The sequence below is a fragment of the Peromyscus leucopus genome, chromosome 2 (genome assembly GCF_004664715.2).
Source record: "Peromyscus leucopus breed LL Stock chromosome 2, UCI_PerLeu_2.1, whole genome shotgun sequence".
Lineage (NCBI taxonomy): Eukaryota > Metazoa > Chordata > Mammalia > Rodentia > Cricetidae > Peromyscus > Peromyscus leucopus.
Genome location: NC_051064.1, coordinates 30,617,981 through 30,640,190, shown reverse-complemented (window position 1 = coordinate 30,640,190; position 22,210 = coordinate 30,617,981). Strand labels below are relative to the sequence as shown.

The following is a 22,210-nucleotide window of genomic DNA, read 5'->3' as shown; positions in this document are numbered from 1 at the left end:
AAAAAAAAATACAGAACAAAATAAAAGAAGAAAAGAAATATCATCATAATCTCCATCTTGATGTTTTTGTCTACCATTATAACCCAGCTCCACCTGGCATTTTGTTAACATTTATGAGGTTTTAAAACATGCCATATTCTTATATGGCCCAAATTATATGGTGCTTCATGAAAAGTAGTTAATTCTGCCTCAGCAGGACAAAACTGTGGCATCCAGTTTGGAAGAGGAGGTCATATGAAAACTAGGCTTGGTGAAAGGAAGTAGAATTTTGACAAACTGAGAAGATGGAGAATGATATACTGCTACAGAGTGATGGGAACCTATGACATGGCCTCAGGAGAAATGAGTTCAAGCCTCATATTATGAACAACACTATAGCTCATTTGCATGAAGAGAGCTAACAGTGCCAAAGAGATGACCAACAGCTCTAAACAAAGGCTGATTCCAACCCATATCCACCTTTGCTAAAATTTGCTGATTGTCTATTGTTTATTCTATGCAACATCATGGCTTTGCACTAGGTTGCTAAGGAGTGTTGAGTTTTAACCCAGGAATTAAATCCCTTCTGTTGCTGGCACCCATTTTGCATCTGATCTCTGTTTGGTTTGGTCTTTATGATAAGGCTGAAAGACTTGTTGAGCTGCTGGAATCATGAAGGTGGAATAGAAGAAACATACCTTCTTAAGTGGTAAATGTCCAAGTTGTTCCTGTATTAAATCTTGAAGCATTTCTACACAACTACATACAGAACAGAACAAAATCTGATGTGGAATGTCAGTTGAAAATGTGCTACATTTGTTATACTGTGGAACATGTCTTTAATAATGCAAAGATATGTTAGATTCTTTTATATTGCATTTGTTTAACTGTGAAGCTGTGTTACTTTGCCTATCTAAAACACCTGATTGGTCTAATAACAAGCATGGCCAATGGCAAGGCAGGAGAAAGGTAGGTGGAGCTGGCAGGCAGAGAGAATAAATAGATGAGAAAAAGAGATAAAAGAGATCAAGAAATGAGAAAAGGAGGAGGGGAAGACTCCAGGGGCCAGCCACATAGTCACACAGCCAGACACTGAATAAGAAAGAAAGAAAAGATATACAGAAATAGAGAAGGTAAAAGCCCAGAAGCAAAGGTAAATGGGATCATTTAAAGTTAAGAAAAGCTGGCAAGAAACAAGCCAAATTAAGACTGGGCATTCATAAGAAAGAATACGTCTCAGTGTGTGATTTATTTGAGGGCTGGGTGGCGGGTCCCCAAAGAGCAAAGAGCCAAAGAGTAAGAAAACAACCAACTACAGTCTGACTCAAGGTTAGGGAAAAGAGATATAGAAATAATATGAAGTCAGAGATACTACATCCTTTCCTTATTTTAGCCATCATAAAATATCTGTGGAGTCTAGTAAAGAAAAAGTGGCCTTTGAGTTTCTGTGAATTAATTTAGGCAACTTCCATCACAATCCACATACCAAAGCTGTTATCAAAGCTAGAGGTCAATGGGGAGTGAACAAAGCCTGGGATATCAAGTTGAGGCAGGACCAAGTCCCTCCCTACTGTATCAAGGCTGAGCAACGTATCTCTCCATAGGGAATGGAGTCCAAAAAGCCAGTTAATATACTAGGGATCAATCCTGGTCCCACTCCCAGGGTACCCACAAACTGCCCAAGTCACACAATGACACCCACATTCAGAGGGCCTTGTTCGGTCCCATGCAGGTTCCCCAGCTGTCATTCCAGAGTCCGTGAGCTCCCACTAGCTTGGGTCAGCTGTCTCAGTGGGTTTCCCCATCATGATCTTGACTCCCCTTGTTGCTATAATCCATCCATCTCTTCAACTGGACTCCATGAGCTTGGCCCAGTGCTTATCTGTGGAAATTACAGGTAAAGCAAAGGATAACCATGCTACAATATACAACCCCAGAGAAGCTAGGTAACAAAAAGGATCATAAGAGGGACATCCATGGATCACCCTAGGAAGGGGAAATAAATAAGATCTCCTGAGTAAATGGGGATCTGGGGGGCGGGGGGTAAGAGGGGAAGGAATGGAGGAGGAGAACACAAGGGGACAGGATGGTCCAGTTGGGGGAGGGACAGAGAAGGAGATCAAGGAAAGAGATATCTGGATAGAGGGAGCCATTATGGGGTTAGGGAGAAACCTGGTGTTATCGAAATTCCCAGGAATCCACAAGAATGACCTCAGCTAAGACTCCAAGCAATAGCAGAGAGGATGCCTGAACTTACCTTTCCCCATAATCACATTGAAGACTACCCTAATTGTCATCATAGAACATTTTCTAACTAAAAAATTCTGTATTATTTATTTTACTTTGTATGTATGGCAGTTTTGCCTGCATTATGTATGTGCTTTATATGCATGCTGGGCGCTAAAGGAGTACAGAAGAGGACACTGTCCCTGAACCTGGATTTATAGATGGTTGTGAGCCACCATGTAGGTACTGAGAATCAAACACCAATTCTCTTCAAGAGCAACAAGTGTTCTTAACTGCTGAGCCATCTCTCCAGCCTCCTGATACTTCAGAAGCTGAGACAGAAGGCTCCAGAGGGAGACGTTGTGCTGGCCTACCCTACCCCATTGGCTGATTGGTAGGAATAATTCTTGGAGCTTCACACATTCCACTATCAAATGTTTCCTCAGAACAATTTCACACCCTGTTTTGGTTTGATTTGGTTTGTGTTTTTTGAAACAGAGACTCATAGCTGAAGCTGTCCTAGAATTCACTATGTATCTCAGGCTGGCCTTGAACTCTTAAACTGCTGCTGATACTATAGATGAATGCCACCATCACCACCACACACCCTCCATGTCTTTCTCTATATAAATATATTTGCTGTTGTTTTGAATGAGGGTCTTATCTTATAGCCCAGGTAGCCTCAGAGTTATGATGATCCCCCTGCCTCAGCCTTCCAGTTGCTATGAGTATAGTCATGCACCACCATATTTGGTTCTTATATATGTAAATTTGCTCTTTCCACTTTACAGATGAAACCAACTGTATACTTACTTGCCCACAGTCTCATGCCAGTGGATGGTGGAAGCTGGATTTAAAGCTCGCACACTTATTGTGGTTGAGTACTTTTGAATGCTTTTTCCTTTTTAAATAAATAGTCTAGCTTGGCATGGTGGTGCATACCTTTAATGCAAGCACTTGAGAGGCCAAGGCAGGTGGATCTCTGTGAGTTTGAAGCCAGCCTGACCTACAAAGTGAGTTCAAGGCCAGCCAGAGTTACAGGATGAGACCCTGTTTCAAGTGCGCGCGCGCGCGCGCGCGCGCACACACACACACACACACACACACACACACCCCTCACACAACAAGAAGAAAATAATATAAATATTGTGAATATTGAGGATGTCTTAAATTATAATATGTAGTCTATTAGCTATCAAATGAGTGCACTTGTCATACATAGACACTGAAGAAATGGGAGCGTGTAGACCAGAAACTTCTGTTGGAAAGTCCTCTTGGTTTTGCAAGGCTGAGAGTACAGCAGACAGGAGGCGAGAGTTACTCTATACTTTACACAGAAGGGAAAAAATAAGCATTTGTCTGGGAGATTTGCATACCAGCTCACAGAAGCTGAAACAGGGGGATCTTGAGTTTGAGACCAGGCTGGGCTATGTGTGAGACCCTAGTTAGTCTCAAATAGGACAAAAGAGCACAGTGTCTACTGAAAGGCAATGAGAATAAACCTGCCATTTTGTTTGTTCTGGTAACAAAAAGTAATGTAGATATGTGTGGCCAGAACCCAGATCCACATTCACAGGCATTGGCCAGCATTATTTTGGTTTCTATTTTTCTGGATAGGGTTTTCCTTGGATAGGGTTTTCCCTGGAACTCTGTTTCTAGTAGTCCACACAGTTCAAAGTTCCAATGTCTTTTTCTGTCCCTCAGTCTGCACATTTAGGTATGATGAATAAGAGCTAGCTGAAATTTATTTTGCAAGAGTAGTATTTAATTATTGTTAATGAATAAATTACTTTGAAGCTTGGTGTGTATGATGGTATACTCCTTTAATCCCAACACTCAGGAGGCCGAGAACTCTTCTTTCTCTAATACATAGTAGTTAGAGGCCCACTTAGGTAACATGAAAGACCCATGGCAAGTCCTCTAATGGGGCATTTAATGTTAACAAACAATTTTTTTTGTGGCTGGTCTAGAATTTACTATGTGACTAAGCTGACCTCAAGCTAATCTTCTGGTTCAGCCTCCAGAATTCTGGGTTTATAGCAGTGTACCACTACATCCCTATTGTTCATTGTCTTTATATGTGGAAGTTGTCAATGTCTTCCCATTTCTTCTACATATCATCAGCTCCTTACTATCCTATTTTCTATTGAGACTAAAAATGCAATTTGTAGTGAGCTTGTCCTTTGAAAAATGAACGTAGGCCACACAGTTCAGAGTGGACTCTGGACATGTCACTATCAGTAGAAAATGCAGCTCAGTTGCCAACCATGCATGCAGCCTGAAGTGTCCCTGTAGAATCCTGGGTGGCCTCTGCTGAGATGCACCTTAGTCCTTTATGTCGTCCACAGAAAGGAATTTAGACTGGCTCTGATCAAAGCTAAGTTAATGAGTTTATTGAGTAAATAGAAACATGTGTGACTTTATCAGTAAAAAAGGATATTACAAACAGAGAGAGATGCATTTAAAGATAATCAGTTGTGAGCTTTAGAATAATAGGCCCAGATATCTTAGAGGTAGCTATATATGTTCTTTTAAGCTATTTACTTTGCAAGTAGGTTTAGATATAAAGAAAGGTATATATTGGCAAACTTTTGGCATGTGCCTTAAATGTCTTTTTCCAATCCAAAAATTCTGTCCCTGAAGAGACCGTTTGGGGGTACTTTGTGCAGCTAGAGCAGATTTAATAGAGATAGAACACACATCAAATTGACCCTTGGTTACCACAGGTCATATGGGTGTTAGTAGGCATAGTTCAGTCCATTTTTAACAGTCTCATCTGTGATGTTTTTGGAAAGGGCAGTACAGCTTTTCCTGAGGACAGTTCTATGGAAAAGTACTGAGTGTCAACCAGAAACAGATGGAAATTAGAACCAAGAGAGTGAGGAGATGTCCTTTCCCATTTATTTACCTTTTCTTTTAAAGAATGTCATTTATTTTATGCATATGAATATGTTGCCTATATGTAAGTATGTGCTTTATGTGTGTGCCTCCTCAGAAGGGGACATCAGATCTGCTGGAGCTGAAAGTTTGGTTATGAACCACATTGTGGGGTCTGAAGATTGGATATGGGTCCTCTGGAAAAGCAACAAGTGCTTGAAAAAACTGAGCTCTATCGTTTTTCTTTCATTCCTTTTTTCCCCTAGATTGCTACCCTGCCTCAGACAGAGGAGAACTGTGAGCTTTAGCTGGGAGCTTGACTGTAAAGCAAGTTCTTAGGTCCCATTTCTCTGTTTGTTAGGCCACAGGACTCCCTTAACAAAGTCCTCAGTAGATTTCTTTTTTATTTTTATTTTCTGGTGGGCAAGGACAATTTATTAGAGTTTAAAAAACAAACACCTGGATGGGCAAGCTATAGATCTTTTAGCTGCTTGGAGAATAGAGAAGATAGGCTGGCATGGAAATCAGCCACAAGGTGGCAGGCGACTGCAGAGCCAGGAGGAGAGCAGGAGGGGACCTTTAGAGGGACAGAGCAAGGACATCCAAAGCTTTGGTTGAGAGCTTTTAGAGAAATTTAGGCTCTGGCTAGCATTTAAAAGAAAAAGACAGAAGAAAAGAAAAAGTAATAGTTTGACCTGTTTGAAGAAAGTCTCCTCTCAGCTGCTTCTTTTGTTTTCTTTGTGTTTGTCACCTACAAAGTGACTCTCAGTAGGACAGATAAATGGATAGTACACAAAGTACTAGGTTTCATCACCTTCATCCTTCATACATTGAGTCACATTTTATTCTTACTCACTCTCCTTTCATGCTGCCTGACACTGTCTCCCCCTTAGGTCAGCTAGTCCCTTAGCTCAGCTGATGCCACTTCTACTTACATGCTCCATTACTTTCTACTTTCCAGTTCCCAAAAGATCTCCACCTCCCTTCCCATGATCTGCTCCTACTATTGTGACTTAGAAACACACTTATGTAGATACACACACATACACATCTACTTTAAATCTAGGTTCCACGTAATGAGTGAAGACATGCAGTATTTATCTCTGTAGTGTTCTCTCCTACAGACCTTCAGGTGTACATCAAAGAGTGGTACACTTTTATCCACATCAGTTTCCGTAGTGGCTGCACATATTTATATTTCCACTAGCAGTGACAAGGCTTTCCTTTTTCCCAGTGTCCTCACCAGCACATGTTGTCACTTTTTTCCATTGGCAATAGCTATTCTGATTAGAGTGAGATAGAATCTCAAAGCAGTTTATTTTAATTAATAAAGATTTATATTTTATTTTTATTTGTTTTTGTGTGTGTGTGCCTGTGCGTGTGCGTGTGCGTGTGCGTGTGTGCGTGTGTGTGTGTGTGTGTGTGTGTGTGTGTGTGTGTGTGTGTAGATGTCAAGTGCAGATATCCACAGAGGCACTGGATCCTTTGAAGCTCAATTTACAAGTGGTTGTAAGTTGCCCAAAGAAATGTTGAGAATTGAACTGGAGTCCTCTGGAAGAGCAGCCAGCACTCTCAAGCACAAAGCTGTTCTCTGGCCCTGTCATGGCAGTTGGAAGTAGTATTTTCCTGGTGGCTGAGGATGTTGAACATCTTTTCAAGTTCTTATTGGCCATCTGTATAGTTTACTGTATATGTGTGCATGTATGCATATGGACGTGAGTGTGGTAGGGGGCACCAGAGGATGTTTTCAGGAGTCTGTCCTTTTGTTACTTGGGTTCTAAGGACTGAAGGCAGGTCACAAGCTTGGCTACAAGTTTCTTTACCATATCTAGGTAATAAGTCTTCACTGATTTTTAAAAATGTTTTTATTATAAAGGGGAAAAAAAACAAGACAACATAAAACTAGTGTGATCTTTTTTCACAACTTAAAGTGCGCATATTTATTGAAGGTTTAAAAAAATTTAAATCAGACAAAGGGATGGACAATGTTTTAGACTGACTATTAAATGTTGTCTTATTCTGTGATGATTATGTTTAGTCAACTGTCCATAATATACAATACCGGATTTTAATCATGTTATTTAGGAGGGGCCAAAGCACTCATCTCCAGGTAAAGGTGATCAGATTTAATGTGAACTTTCACAGCCCCATGAAAACACAACCATTATATACACTGTAAACAGGCCAGGGCATAAAATCCATCTGTAAACATTATTCTCACGGGGGTCAAGCATACAAGGTTTAAGGTAAGGTGCCTGATTTTTATTTTTTGGGCATAATTCTCAAAGGTTTTCTTTCCTTTTCACGCACTTCAAATACAGAGACAGTACTGGAACACTTCAGGATCCCCTTGTGACTTTGAATGTCCTTGATGGAGAAAAACAGGCAGAGTTCTTCACAGCTGTGAGGCACCACTACACAAAACCATGGAACTAATCTCTTGTACAGCTGGTAAATCAAGAGTTTAAAAACTGCCTGAGCAATGGCAGTCTAATCTGAGCAGAGACTCCCAAAGCGCAGGGATGAGGTTGCACACCCGAAGGCTGACCCAGGTGTTTCACAGTCCTCTTGCCTCTTATGTGGACATGAGTACTCCTTTTCAATTTCACTCCCTCTTGATTGCTTATGGATTTCCCAAGTAAAACTGTGGCAGGCAGGTAACCAGTGACTGTCATGAACCTCCCCCCCCCCCCTTATAGCCAGGAAAGCCCTTCTGAGGCTGGAGGCAGAACACCCAGGACCCAGGGCTGTAGGGCAGTGTCTGGCAATAGGGTTTGGGGTGCCACTGGCACACATGATTTCCTTTGCACTGCATGCAAGGGTCTTCTCTATAGCATAGGTCTTGAACCCACCAAGAAGCTGCTGGCCTGATGGTGTAGTATTCAATGATGAACTTGAAATATCAGCAGGTATGTTTAAGAACCGCTGGATTCCTGTGAGGAGTAACCTGAAGATTTTCACCATGGTGTAGTGAGGCAGGCATGCATGCCATGCATTGCTGAGGCTCCAGAGCCACTGGATTTTAAACCTGATCTCCAAGATGTTCTAAGGCATCTCCTTCTTCCAACTGGGTGCCTCAACACTGGTAATGTACTTTCTACCACAGAGGCCACTGGGATGGAAGGCTCCACAGAAACATTTTTCTCCTCACATGCATTTGAGGTTGACTGGCTTCTGAAGCCTCTTGTGCTGTATGTTCATTCAACTGGGAACACTCTTGCTGGTCTCATCCAGGTGACAAAGAAAGCAACACCCCCAGCAGAGGCTCTTCAGTCTAAAGCAGAAGGCTGGTCTTTCTCTATTGTGCACACAGTGATGTTGATGCACACAGGTTCCTTTCTGTGGTCAGGTCTGTGGTTTGTGAGTGGAACAAGCTCTCTACTCATATAACTGGTAGCAGTGCTGGAGAGATGGCTAAGAGGTTACAAACACTAGCTTCTTCTAGGGGTCCTGAGTTCAATTCCCAGCAACCACGTGATGGCTCAAAACCATCTATAATGAGATCTGGTGCCCTCTTCTGGCATGTAGGCATGCATGCTGGCAGAACATTGTATATATAATAAATAAACAACTGGTAGCGGCTGTAGGCAATTCACTGGCTTGGAGATAGGTGTGAGAAGAAAAGTGCAATTCATCAAATTTATCTGTCACTTCTATGTCATGCCTGTTGCAATTTTTCAAAGCTGTTTGATGTCCTGGCTCTAATTCTGTGCTGTCCCTGTGGAAGCTCCTACTAGCAATGAGAGATAGCCCTGAGATGTACCATCCCAGGCCTGGTCACCCACAGAATAATGGTCAGCTGTGGAGGGTTCTTCACCCGCAGACACAGCCTGCATGGCATAGATCTGGGTGCCAGGTGTATCAGTGCCTTTTTCAATTTTTGTCATTGGCCTGAGCACCATTAGTGAGCAGTACCCTGCCTACAGAAGCTGTTATTCTGTCACAAGCTCCCTGGTTCCCCCTGTCCTTGGTGCTTCAGGCACTTGGACACCAACCTGGCTGCCACATCAAGGACAAGGATTGGCTCACTCTGTGATCTGCCAGCCTCAGGATTTTCTCTTCCTGTAGGTTCTTCATAAGTTCCTGGAGGAAAGAAGGGCTCAGGTGCACTTGGCACACCTTATAACTGGCCAGAAATCTTCACAGTGGCAGACAGATTTGTGTAGTTTTCCCCATAGCTAGCTAGCAGAACAGTGGCCTTCTGCTCAGGGAAGGCAACCATTTGCATCACTGACAGAGGTCTCCTCCAGTATAGACACCACCCCACTGTCACTCACATAATGTACAGAACAGTGCTCAATGCCACATGCAAATGTTTCAGGCTGGTAGCACTGGCTTTTGATTTCTCTCATTCTTTCTAACTGTACCTTGGCTTTCTTGCAATCCCCTGAAATTTTCCTTCTTTTAGTGGCTTTCCCATTGATATCCCAGGAACTTTTTATTTTCATAGACCCTATGCTATTGCCACAACGGTGGGCTGCAAAGAATGCATTTTTCTCCTTTATATTTCCAGGTTTGACAATAGCCCAGCTACCAGGAAGTCCTTCTTCACTCTGGTGTGCTGTTGCAGACAGCACATTCTTTTTGGCTTTCACATTCAAGCTGTCCTCCACAGGACTCTTCCCACTCATACTGAAAAGAACAACTGGAGAAAGCATCCTGACAGGTTTTCTACACGATGCTTTGACAAGGGAAGCTGAAGGAAAGACCATTAGTTTCATGTAGTTAGCTTTGCCCTTTTCACCACTGACAGTGTTTGGGTGGCTCACAGATGTTCTTAGTGTGTCTCTACTGACTTTGAGAGGGACTAAGGTGCATAACAGATGCCAATTAGAGGGTGGAGAAGCATCAAGGACCCTCAAAGTTATGGCTTTGACAACAAGACAACTGGTCAGGTCTGTGCTTCTGCTTAGCCAAGGCTAAGGCAGTCACAGCCATTGCAGGCCTTACTCATTCACCAAGACTGAAGTGGACCAGTAGCTCTGGGCCGTGAGGCAGAGAACTAGTGTGATTTTTGTTACCGCATTGTTGAAATCAATACATCAACATCTGGTTTGAATGAAGTCTCTGTGATACTCAGAGAGTTTTTGGGTGCTCATTCAGTATTTTAATTCCGATTTCACCCTTGATTCTTAAATAGAGTGTGCTTTCTTCCTGAGTGTACTGCTCACAAGTGTAGGTGCTACCATAAAGCATGACATGAATAAGACACTATTGTGGTGAGAAGGGCATTTGTCTCTGTGAAGATCAGATAAAAACCTAGGAAGGGGTCAAAACCAGTGCTTCTGTAAGTTTAATGTCAGATTGCTGCTCTATGCCTTCTTTCTGAAAGTTGATGGGGCAGCTGGGCATGGTGGCTCATATCACTACTCATGAGACCCTGAGTAACAGGCAGGTCTCTGTGAGTTTGAGGCCAGCCTGATTTATATAGAACATTCTGGGCCAGTCAGGGAACAGTGAGACCCTGTTTCAGATACAGTTCTTTTCTGCCCAAAAGTGCCAGACACACACATGATGCATAAAAATGCATGTGGGCAAAACACTGATACACATTAAAAATTTTTTAAGTGAGGCACATATATTTATTGTTGCTGAAGGACTATGTTTAGCAGATATGTCAGGATGGGAAACACTGTTTGCCTTGAGCTTACATCATTTCCCTTTAGTCTGCAATGCGGCTATGATTTGGAGTATTGTATTGCTAACTAGGTTTTTACCTTGAAGATCCATATTTAACTAATTTACATGAATGGTAAAATCCATTAAAATGGTGAATCTGTAAGCCAGTTTTCAACAAGTTCTGCCACAAATTGTGTTTGGCACTGTAAACAACTGGATAACATTTGCAAACCATAACATCTTTGCACATGGGGCCTCCACTTAGTCATCTTCAGAAGAGTACTGATGTCACAGCACTGGTGTCAATACTTGGAATTTTTATGCAGTGCTAGGGATGGAACTCAGGGCCACATGCATGAAAGGCAAGCATTCTGTTACCTTAGGGAACTTTTCAGAACTTTGTCTTATTTTTTTCCCCAATATCCTTTACTTTCTTCACGTTTCTCAATCTTTTCCTTTATATATCTCCTTGGGATAAAGTCTATATCTTTTTCTTTTTTGAAAATTATTTTTAAATGTTTAGTTTGGGGAGCTGGAGAGGAGAGAGGGAAGGAGACAGACAGAGACAGAGATGAGCTTCTGTGAACAGACTTTCATGGTGAGCACTTTTTTAACAGGGCTATATGCCCAGCATTGAAATACATTATTTTCTTTTTAATTTTTTAAGATTGTTTATTTAAGTTAATTAAGTGTGTGTGTGTGTGTGTGTGTGTGTGTGTGTGTGTGTGTGTACATGTGCAGAGTTCAGAGAAATTTCATGAATTGGTTCTCTATACCTTATGAATCTTAAGGATTCACACTCAGGACATCATTAGGCTTTGTGACAAGTGCTAATTAGTCAGGCCCTAGTTGTCTGTCTCTCTTTTCGTATTCTGATTCTCTTATTCTCTCCTTCATCAGCTCATACAGAGTAGCCTCTCACCTTCAATTTTACCTGGCAGTATTTTTGTTTTGTTTTTTGAGACAGGGCCTCTCTTATCTAGGTAACCCAAGCCTTGTCTACAATTCACTATTTTAGCTCAGCATTCTTCAAACTCATGGCCCTCCTGTCTCAGTTTTCCTGGGTGCTGAGATTACTGATGCAACCCACAATGACAAGTGAGGGAGACCAGACCCTTCTGATTCCCCCAGGGTACTCAAGCATGGAGAAATGAGGAATTTGTAGATAGAAGGATATATATAGAGAAACAGATAGAGAACACAGGATAGACTCTGGAGGGCCTGGGTTCAAATTCACCAGCCCCTTCTGTCTCTACTAAAGCATTTTTTAAAGGAATGCCAAGGGGTGGAGCAAAAGAATCCCCCCCCCCCAGCACAGTCAAGTGTAGACTATCCCAAACACCTGGTGACCTTGCATGTGGTCCAGCCATCCCCTAATGCTGTGTAAAGCAATCTCAGATCTCACTAGGAAACCTTTGTGGGCTCCCTCAGGTCCCTCCTCTTAATTTTTTAAAGAGGTACTCAGGCTCCATCAGATAGACTGAGGTCTGTCTTAGGTCATTCTCTATGATTATTTCTTCCATTACCTGTCATGGAGATATGCTTTCCATCAAACATCCTCTGTCTTAGGCTAGAAGCTATCAAGAGAAAGTTGCCCATCATTAACCCTCAGCCTCTGATAGGAGGGAATACTGAGTTTAACTCAGCTCTGGCCCAGGTTCCTATTGAGCTTACAACCTCCACAGTGATCTCCATAGCTGCCATACCACATCCTCTACAGGAGTAGAGGATGGTAGAGATGGTATTTCCTTTTTGGAATGGGTCTTAAGATGTCTATAACAGCCTTAGCTGTGCCAAGACCTTTTTAAATGAATAAATTCTTAATGCAAACTATATCTAATAAACTACATCCATCTTAAAGATTCCCTTAGCTTTTTACCAAACTCTGGTTCACTAACTTTAGCATAATTCTGGTATAAACATCATCATGTTTACAACTCTCTTAATTAAACTATTATCACTATACATATTTACATTCTTGCAAGTTCACATTAAACATTTAGACTTACATTCAACATTTACACTTTTCACAAACTCACATTCAACAAATACTTATTTATACTTCTTATAAGATTATATTCTTTTTTTTTTTTTTTTTTTTTTTTTTTTTTTTTTTTTTTTGGTTTTTCGAGACAGGGTTTCTCTGTGTAGCTTTGCGCCTTTCCTGGAACTCACTTGGTAGCCCAGGCTGGCCTCGAACTCACAGAGATCCGCCTGGCTCTGCCTCCCGAGTGCTGGGATTAAAGGCGTGCGCCACCACCGCCCGGCAAGATTATATTCTTAAGGAAATTATTAGCACATCTCTCTTAGAAGAACTATTGACCAAGCTTATATTTAAGAGGAAACTCTAAGGAAATATACAGACATCTAGAACTACCTTACACTAGCAAGCATCTAAAAGATTTCTTAAAACCTAGAAGAGATTTTAAAAAGATACAAGCTTATATTCTTAAGGAAACTCTATAGGACTACCTTAGCAAATATCCTTCTTAGAACTCTTAGAAAGACTCTTAACAGAACTAACTTAACACTAGGTAGAATCTCTTAGCAGACCTTAGCAAACATCTATAAGATATTTCTTAACAACTATAAGAAATTTCTTAGCTAAACTATTAACAAGACAAGAAATACACAAACCATTTCTAAAGTTCAGAGTTTATAGTAAAGTTCAGAGTTTATAGTCAGCTTTGATATCATTCTGAAAGTTCTGATAGTTGGAAACAAGTCTAATTCTTCAATGACTCTTCTGCAACCTTTGTACTTTATGCATTCCAGATCTTTTATAAAAAACTCTACTGAGAGCTCTCTCAGTTTACAGCAAACCCAAAAAGGAAGAAAAAAGATGAGAAGAAAAATCTCCTAAGGAACATTCTGTTTCTGATTGCTTAGCTGGCAACTAAACAAACAATTTCCCATCAGAAGATAATTGTCTAAGTTGGAGTGGGGTTCCAGACCTGCAGCCTCCATCAGGTTCCTCTGTGTACCAAAAACATTGCTGAAACTTCATCCCAAATCCCTTGTCAGTCTAGAGGTCTCCTTATTCTCCTACTATCCCCAGACTGCAAGATGGAACCTTAATGTCAGGAAAATTGACTTAGTTGCTTTTCACTCTAGTTCCTCTAGAGGAGTGTCATTGGCGCTGACATTCCTCTGTTCCACACTCCTCACCAGACTCTCAGACAATTTTCCCCTGCTTAAGTTTCTTTAAGCTGTATTTTCCATGAGTTCTTTTAACAATGCTGATGATTCTGGTAGATTTTTATTAGCCCAATATTTCTTAGGAAGGTTATTTGTTCACCAAAACTGCTACTGTTCAAAGGAATCAAGAACACAGATGTTCTTTCATAAAACATATTCTTTATCAACTTACTCTGAGGAAGAACATTCTCATGATTTAATATTTTCACTCCAATAACTTCTCAACCCCTGATGTTATTATTAGCAGCTGTTATATACTCTAACCATGAGTTATTTAACTCAGACTGTTCTCACAAACAGTGCATTCAATAAGCAAGCATTCTGATTTAGCATTGTTTTCTCATAGAGAACTTTCAAGTGAAGTGACCATTTGGTGATACAACTAGATTTTTTGAAGTTTGATCCCCATCTATAAAGCAGTCCTTTTTGTTTTGTTTTGTTTTGTTTTGTTTTGTTTTGTTTTGTTTTGTGAATGCCTGTTTCTTTGTCTCCCTATTAGATTTACAAAGGAATCATTCGTTGCAGGCTGTTTGTTCAAGGGGCAAAGAATCTTTTTTTTTTTTTTTGCCCACCAGTTTCTTCATATCTAAAGCAATGTTCATTATATGGACGACTTTCCCTTTTTTTAAAGGATTTTTAAAGTGGCTTATTGACAAATGGTATTAGCATTTTAAATGTCTCCTGAGAGACAAGCTTTTGATCACCTGTTTGGTTTTTTTGGGAGGTAAAGCCAAGCTTTTTAGCAGCTCCTGGAAAAAAGCAGTTTTAGGCTGAGAGTTTGAAAGTTTTTATCCCAGTTTGTCTGCCTTTTCTGCATAGTAGATTGCCTATGCTGTCTTGCTTCTATGAACTACATTTCCCAGGATGCATTTCTCTATGTCATCATTATGTTTCGGACTTCATTTCCCATAGTTCTTTTCAGGTCCGCCATTTCCATTTCCCTTTCCTCCAGCCAAAGCCAAGTTTCTGCTTTCAGCACAGGAGACCTGAGCAAAGCCTCCTGGCTCTTTACCATGGGAGATTGAGAGTTCTTCACTCTCCCCGAGCTGGCATTGCTCCTGGAGCTGAGTTTACCCGCCCAATTGTAGGTAAATTCGGGCAGCTCTCTCCATGCCTGAAGCAAAATTCTCTCTCCCTCCATCTATCTGTCACTCCACAATTTTAGTTGTCTAGGGGAACCTCACTCATGCTGGGCATGTGCTTTATAGACTTTTATTGTGTATTTATGTATGTATGTATGTATGTATGTATGTATGTATGTATGTATGTGTGTGTATGTATGTTTTCTTCCCCTCAGGCTGTACTTAAACCTACTATGTAGCCCAGGCAGGCCTGAAACTTGTCATCTTGTGTCAGCCTCTCAAGTAGCTGGGATTGTAGTTTTATACCATCGGGCCCCGTTTGATTATAGCTGTTAAGGGATATGTTTTCTGCTTTATTAGATATATTCTTTTAGTGTGTCCAGATGAACTACTATTTAGAAGGAGGTATGCACACTAAACATTTTGTTAGAACAAGTTTGACACCATCTCTTCTCCTCTTTTGCCTCCTTTACAAAGGATATTTGTCTTCATTCCCATAAGACAGGGACAGCATAAGGGACTAGGAACAATCTAGCTAAGGGTCTGTTGAATGACGAAATAGCTTAACATTAGATGTTTTGAATCTTCTGCCCTTTGTGTTCACTCTTCTGTTGAGTCTCACTGCTTAGTGAATGGTGTTGTATACCTTAGCTTGGTGTGGAGAGTGTTATGGTACACCTTAGCTTGGTGTGGAGAGTGTTATGGTACACCTTAGCTTGGTGTGGAGAGTATTACGGTACACCCATCATTAGATATCCTCTAAACTGGATGTTGTGACTCTGTGGACCCTTCTCCAATTGGAATGACTGAAAGCTGTGGGGATTAGTGAAATGACAATTCCAGATTCTTGTTTAGTTTGCCATTCTGATTTTAGCATTCATCTCAATTTCACAGTCATTTGATCTTTTACAAAGTATAGAGTGTTTTTACAAGCCTGACTACCTGGGGCCCCTCTTCCACTGTGCAGTTCATAGAATGTCTGTGCCAAATGCTACTTACTGTATGCATTTGTTGTCTTTACTGCTTCATGGCTGGGACAGAGCTGAATATCTCAGCCATCCTTTCAGCTGGTGTGGGAGCCCACAGTGACTTAGTTTGAAGCTAAAGTCCACTCTGACCCAAAAGAGTTCAAAGCTTGCTTGCTCTAGTCTCTTTGGAAGCTGTGAGAAATCTCTGATAAGGCTTCTGGGAAAAGTACAGGGGCTGTGAGAAAGTCCTGATTAGCTTGTGGGAGAACCGATTATTTAGCAAATGTTAAATTCTAGGCAGGCTGCTGCTGTTAGCAGGAGGCACATGTTTGAGAGAATGAAACTGCCTGTTCCTTGATTCAAGGACAGGCTAGACCACCTGTGCTGTGCTTTGTTCTACCTTAGCCTTTCAGTTTGTATGTAAGCCAGCTGTGAAGGGAACTCAGGGCTTTTCTGGTACTGACCAGAAGCCCTCCCAGGACTGATTTTCTGTCTCTGTCTATTCTTCTGTCTCTGTTTTTTCCTCACACCCTACTCCTACCCTAGTCAGCTTGTCGACTTGTACATGAATCAACACTATAGGAGAAGGGATGACTGGATTCTCTTTCCTCTCCTCCAGAAGTTCTCAACACTGAAGGTTGCTGTTCACATTCTTTCTGTTTTAGGAAAGAGTCTCACCACAGGTCCAGGCTGTCCTTGAACTCATGATTTTTCTCTTCAGTTTCCTGAATGCTGGGATTAAAGATGATACTACTTAAAGCTCTGCTGTTTTTCTGATTTCCCTTTCCACCCCCTCCCCTCTCCTCCCTTCCTCTACCCATCCCCCCCTTCTTTTTTGACAGGACCTCACTATATCCCTAGCTGACCTGGAACTCCTTATGTAGACCAAGTTGGCCCCAAACTCACAGATCTGCCAGGCTCAGTCTTTTGAATGATGAGATTAAAGGCATATGCCATGATGCTGACAAATTGCTGTTGTTTTTAACAATATGTTACTATTGTGGAAGCTCAGTATAGTTTCACTTTTCATGAATATCATTCAATGAAAGGAAAGGAGGTAACTGGGTAGAAGGAAGAAGTATGATATAACTGAACATGTACAGGTGTCAGAGTTTCTATCACATTCAAAATTTCACATGAGAGATGACTCAGAGGTTAAAAACACTGGCTGCTCTTTCATAGGATTCAAGTTTGATTCCCAGCACCCACTTGATGGGTCACAACTATCTGTAACTAGAACTCCAGGTGATGCAACCCCATCTTCTGGCTTCTGAGGAACCAGGCATGTACATAGCACACATATTTACATGCAGACTAAACACTCACACATATGAAATGAATAGATGTATTTTGAACCTAACTTTATTTTTAATTTAGGAGGTGTGCTGGATAATTCCATGTCAACTTCCAAGACACAAGCTAAAGTTTAAGAAAATGTATCCAGGGAACCCACAGAGACAGTTCACCTGAGCTCGTGGGAGCTCATGGACTCTGGACCAACAGTTAGGGAGCCTGTATGGGACTGACCTAGGCCCTCTGCATGTGTGACAGTTGTATAGCTTGGTCTGTTTGTTAGGCTCCTAGCAGTGAGATCATGGCCTGTCCCTGGCACTTAGCTGGCTTTTGGGAACCTGTTCTTCATGTTGGATTGCCTTGCCCAGCCTTTATACAGGAGGAGGAGCTTGGTCCTACCTCACTTGATATGCCATGCTATGTTCAAACCCATGGGAAGTGTGATCCTTTCTGAAGGGAGATGGAGGAGAAGTGGATAGATTGGGGAGGGGAGTAGATGGGAGTTGGAAGGGAGGGAATGGAAGGAGAGAAGTGAGGTTAAAGTGTGATTGGTATGTAAAATAAAGTTAAGAAAAGAAATGTATCCAGAAGACTGGGCTGTAGGGCATTTCCCTAGTGATTGATGGGGAATGGCCCAACCCATTGTGGGTGGTGCCAAACCCTGGGCTGCTGTGTAACTGAAGTTATCTTGTTCTGTCTGGCTCCCATGGCCCTGCAGCTGGCTGCTTGGACCCAAGTAAACTCACAGACACTTATATCAATTAAAACTGTATGGCCGTGGCAGGCTTCTAGCTATCTAGTTCTTATATCTTAAATTAACCCATCTATTAATCTGTAAGTTGCCACATGGCTTGTGGCTTACCGGTACTTTACATCTTACTTCTCATGGCAGCAGCGGCTGGCAGTGTCTCCTGACTCAGCCTTCCTGTTCCTAGAATTCTCCTCTCTGCTTGTCCTGCCTATACTATACTTCATGCCTGGCTACTGGCCAATCAGCATTTTATTTATCAACCAAATCAGAGCAACACATTCACAGCACTGGTGATCAATATCCACAGCACTGGTGGTCCTGGGTTCTATAAGAAATCCATGTGGAGCAAGCCAGTAAACAATAACCCTTTACATTAACTCCTGCCTCCAGGTCCCTGCCCAGTTTGAGTTCCTGTCTTAACTTCCTTTAATGATGAACAGCGTTGTGGAAGATAAGCTGAAATAAACCCCTTTCTTCCCAAGTTGCTTGGGTCATGGTGTTTCGTTGCAGCAATAAAAACCCTAACCAAGACGGGGCTAGAGAAATGGGCACCCAAGTCACTCTTCTGAGAGACCCAGACTTCATTTCTTAGCACTCACATCAGCAGTTTATAACTGCTGTGACTCCAGCTCCAGGTTCAGGAGATCTGATACCCCCTGACCTCCAGGGGACACCCCAAATACATCCTTCTCTCTTTCTTTCTCTCTCACATACATATATACACTAAAAATAAATCTTAAAGATTTTTTATTTAGTTGACACGGTGTCATGGATTTTCATATATTACACAATTGGATCTCCAGAGGAACACTGTAGGATCTAAATGGATATATTTCCTAACAAGTAGGAAGATGTTGTATAGTCATACTTTTTTGTTGGGAATGCTAGCCCACAAATAATGACAAATAATGGGGACTTATTATTAATTGTGAAAGCTTGGCTAGAAGCAAGCCTATAGAGAGTTTTTTTTAATTAGTGATTACTGGGAGAGAGCCCAGCCTATTGGGGGTGGTGCCATCCCTGGGCTTCTATAAGAAAGCAGGCTGAGCAAGCCATGAAGAGCAAGCCAATGAACAGCATCTCTCCATGGCCTCTGCATCAGCTCCTGCCTCCAGGATCCTGCCCTGCTTGAGTTCCTGCCCTCACTGCTTTTGAGGATAAACTGTCATGTGGAACTGTGAGTGAAATAAATCCTTTCCTTTCCAAGTTGCTTTTGGTCATGGTAGTCCATCACAGCAGTCGTAAGCCCAACTAAGACAGCACCCCCAAAACATCCTCGGAATATCTGGCAAGCATGAGACTGTCAAAGACATTTCTGGTTTTTAAACAAGAAATAAATTAGTTACTTTTCTTTGGAGTCTCTTTATCTTCAACTGCTTAGCCAATTTCTGCCTCTTGTTTTTACATCCCTCCTGTCCCTCTGAAGAAGTACCCCTAATTGCAATTATGGTATGTGGTGAAGAGTGATATGGATTTTTCCAGCTGAATTTGGAGTGTTGGATGTGGATGTGACAGTTCTGGGGTACCCCTCTAGAGGGACTATTGAAAAAAATCTCATCTTTCAAATGTGTAAAGGAAGTGAAGTCCTTGACTGGTCAGGAAAGCAGGAGAGTAGAGGCTAAAGACAAGAGTTAGTAGCCTAGGCAGTGTAGAGGACCAGCCCCCACCATTATTTACCCCAGGAACTCTTGAGGAATGAGAGACAAGAGACTAAGTTAGAAATAGAAAGGAGAGAGCAAAGAGAGAGAAAACACAGGATAGACTCCAGTAGGCCTGGATCCTTATCCACCAGCCCAGAACTTTATTCCAAAGGTCTATTTATAACAATGCCAAGACTAGCAAAAGACCTCCCCCTTGCTAGTTACAGTCAGCTGATATCCAGGCCTCTGGTCCAATCAACCTCTTATGCAGTCCTGCTGGGTACAGCCACTAGGAAGCCTGGTGGGCTACAACAGGTCCCTCTTCTTTATATTTTAAAAGAAAAAACTCTTGATGCAACTGCATCAAACTTAACATAATAATTCTAACATAAACAGAACTATACAAAATTATAATTCCTACTCTCAACCTTCCTACAAACCTACTCTCAACATACAAACCTACATTCAAGAACAATTTCTTAATAGAACTATACAAAACATAACATTACTTCACTCAAGTAACACAAAAATATTTTTAAGTTAAATATACTGAGGGATATTAACTCTCCCTTTTTTTTATATTTTAAATTAAATCTCAAGCCTAATTAGAAAACCTAAATTTCTCTATAAGCAGTTTCATTTTCCATAAACAGTTTATAAGTAATCACCATTGATAGAGTCTATATGCATAAACAAATTCAAGCTTTTCCCATTGTAATGAAATTATTATTGTCCATTTCATTTCTTAAGTTCAAAAGTTGAAAAAGCCTTCTGGTACCATTGCTAAAAGTTTCTCCGAGCATTCATAGTCAGGGCCTGGCTTGTCAGCTGCCCTTAAGTCTGTGTATAGCTGTCAGAGTCGTAATGACTCTGAAGCAAACAGTTTCAAATATGAAAAGTTCAAGCAAGTCTCTCTGAAACTTTGGTTTTCATCTACTGCTGTGCTCTGCAGTCTGTGGCCTTCCATAACCAGGCCACTCACAGACCAGGCTAGAGAGCTTCCCCTCACAGCCACAGGAGCTCAAGGCTCCTTCAGCTGTCATGAGCTGAACTGTGGCTTTTCCACAGCAAACCCGGCTTTGGGAGGAAAACCCATTCTGCATCGTTGATAGCTCAAGTGCTCAGGAAACTGGGTCCCAGAATCCTCCATACACTGTCCCGTTGTATGACAAATGTAGCCTCAGGGCAACTCCATGATTGCAGTCACATCCTGCTGCTGGGATCTCGGGCTGCAGTTAGTCTCAGCAGTTCCCACAGCGTCTCAAGCTGGCTGTTCAGCCTGGAGTACGGTTCTCACCTCCACAGCTTCCTGCTCTCCAGCGCATCTCAGCTGCTTGTCCGGCACTGACACCATTCTGCTGTTGGCCTCCTGAAGCCTTCTGGACTCTGCCGTCTCCGCTGTTCACCACAGCTCTGCTCACTGTTATTCTTTCCCGAGGTGACATAAACCGCTGGGCCTTCTCTGCTGTTCGCCTTTCTCATGGTGTAGCATCTCAAAGGTTGTAGAACCTTAGTTCACCTTTCCCGCAGCGCAGCATCTCTGCAGGTCTTTCCAAACTGCTGCTTGCTGTTATCCTCTCTCGTAGCTTGGCTTCACAGCCGAAAGCCTGCGGACCCTGGCCACTGGTGCTGGCTCTTCTTTCGCTTCACATGTCCCAGCAGGTCTCAGCAGTGGACATTACTTTTTGCTGCTTCTTTTTGAAGTTAGCAGTTTCTGGAGCTGCTTCATGCCATTATTGGTGGTTTCTGGAACTGCCAAGTCTGAAGTTCACCATGGATTCTTATTCCTCTATTAAACCTTCATCATATCCTTACACCTAAAGCCTATATATTCTAAACCTACATTTTTTTTTAACTAAATCTATGACCTATTTAAACCTACACTCTATAGGACTACTTTATCTATAGTTCTACTTTATAAATCTTATCTAAGTCTTACTTACATTCTATAGGACTACCTTAGTAAATATACTTCTTACACTACCTTCACAAATATACTTATCTTATTTAAACTTACGTTTGTAACTAACTTGGCCATTTATTACTACAGGTCTTAAAGAAATTCTATAGATCTATTCAAACACCTAAAGATTTCTTAATACCTAGAAGAGATTTAGAAAAGATATCTAGGAAAGATTTCTTAACTATTATCACTTTACACATAACAGAACTAACTTAACATTAAGCAAACATCTATAAGAAATTTCTGAGCACCTAGAAAAGATTTTAACTAAACTATTAACAAGACTAGAAGTACTCCAATCATTTAGTCAGCTTTGATATTATTTTAAAAGTTCTTGAGTGATTGAAACAAGATTTGTCAAGGACACTTTCAATGCTGGGATTCAGTGAGTACTGTTGCTATGGAGTTGTAACATTTGTTGCTAGGGGAATGTAATATTTTTGAACAAACCCACACCCCAAAGTCACCTTTCCTGCTACAGAGCTCTCTCAACTGTTCTGGAACTGGCAGAAATGTGCTCAGCAACAAACAGTTCCTAATTAGAGGTTGTCCCTTTACTCAAATTCATAACAGCTTTCCTGTGCCATGATTTCTGTTACAGCAGAAAAGCTTAC

General features: G+C 41.5%; 1 pseudogene; it reads right to left on the bottom strand.

The window, feature by feature from the left end:
- Positions 1-7,572: 7,572 nt before the first annotated feature.
- On the bottom strand, positions 7,573-21,078 carry LOC114684043 (annotated as a pseudogene).
- Positions 21,079-22,210: the final 1,132 nt, after the last annotated feature.